Source organism: Tiliqua scincoides, chromosome 2 (assembly GCF_035046505.1).
Source record: "Tiliqua scincoides isolate rTilSci1 chromosome 2, rTilSci1.hap2, whole genome shotgun sequence".
Classification (NCBI taxonomy): domain Eukaryota; kingdom Metazoa; phylum Chordata; class Lepidosauria; order Squamata; family Scincidae; genus Tiliqua; species Tiliqua scincoides.
The window spans coordinates 104,399,029-104,400,681 of NC_089822.1; the positions used below are offsets into that span (position 1 = coordinate 104,399,029).

General features: G+C 45.2%; 1 pseudogene; it reads right to left on the reverse strand.

Annotated features, from left to right (window-relative positions):
- Positions 1-1,022: 1,022 nt before the first annotated feature.
- LOC136642823 (5S ribosomal RNA) lies at positions 1,023-1,142 on the reverse strand (annotated as a pseudogene).
- Between the last annotated feature and the right edge of the window lie 511 nt (positions 1,143-1,653).

The window sequence follows — 1,653 nt, forward strand, 5'->3', positions numbered from 1 at the left end:
AGACAGACAGAACAAGCTAGCGAGGATCAGAGAGACACCAGCTATCTTTAAATGTCAGTCGCTTATCTTGTATGCAGTTGAGCTCTGAAAAGGAATGTCACCGACTGTATGTCTTCCATTTCATGACCTTTTGGTCCCACTGTTTTACATATTTCTCTTCTCTAGGAACTGCACTTCCATTAAGGTGAATGGGTTTTTTGGCATTCTGTTATTTTAAAGCCTAAATGTGTTCATCAGAAATTCAAGACCATTTGTCCTATCAATAAAAAAAATTCACCTTGAGACTCTGTTTTGTGACCAGTATAACCCCCCCAAATTTCCTTAGCTGAGATATAGCAATTTCTCAAAATTATATTGAAGGGCAGGCATTCTGTGTTTGCAAGCATTGTCATACCTACTCAGAACATGTCTTAAATTCCTTGTGGTTTAGAGTGTACCAAAGGTTCAAAGCAATGACAAGAGTTTGCCTTTGGCTGATGTGATGAAAATCTGTTGTGTACTCAAAAACTGAGATACCGTAGTGACTGGCAAACCACTACATCTATGGCCCAATCTTATCTCCCACCGTCTTCTGCCATGCAGCTGTGTTAGAGAGTGAGTGCTGCATGTACTGAGGTTGTGGTGGTGATCAGATGGCCAACCAGTGAGTGGTAGGTAAATACAGATAACAGGGCCCAATCCTAACAGGTTACTGCATGTCTGAACTCGCGTTCTGGTGACGCAGCAGCCTTTCTGCTGTCACAAAATGCCATGCAGGAGGTGTGGTCCAGAAGTTGAGCTGCCTAAAGCCTGCCTGAAGCTAAGCGGGAGCAACTCATTCATGCCTGGAGGGGAGACCATAAAAAGTTGCTGACAAACTGTCATGACTCTCGATGAGAGAGAAGAGTCGCTGGTGTCCAGTGAGAGGACAGAATGGAAAGCTGCAAATGTGAGTCAGCAAAGCATTAACAACTTGAGATCCTGCCTGGGGTGATTTTTTGCTGTCTGGTGGGCAATCTTCAGTCTTAAAAGACTATGGTATAAGCCTACAGCACCTGGTATTCCCAAGCGGTCTCCCATCCAAGTACTAACCAAGCCTAAGCCTGCTTAGCTTCCAAGATCAGATGAGATCAGGCATGTGCTGTCTACAAAAGCTCAAAGGCATGTGCTGTGCAGCCAGAAAGAGATGACTACACTGTGGAATGGGAAAAATCTGGAGACTGAAAGGTTCTATATAGGAATAGAACAATATTGTAAAGTCCATTATTGGGTCTAGGATAGCCTGCCTATGGAAACCGCCTTGAGTAATATCCAGTGAGAAATCTGATGAGAAAGGTAGTATATCAATATAGAAATAAATGCGCTGTTGCAAGATCCGCTTTCATCATTTTTTTGTTGGCAACCTTCAGTCTTGAAAGACTCTGAAAGGTGGTTCTGGAACAGCATTTAGTGTGGCTGAAAAGGCCAATTCGGGAGTGACAATCCCTTCCACACCGGGAGCAAGTGCAGTCTGTCCCTGGTCTGTCTCCCTGGCTATGGGCCTTCCTTCTTTGCCTCTTTGCCTCAGTCTGTTGGCCAAGTGTCTCTTCAAACTGGGAAAGGCCATGCTGCACAGCCTGCCTCCAAGCGGGCTGCTCAGAGGCCAGGGTTTCCCACCTGTTGAGGTCCACTCCT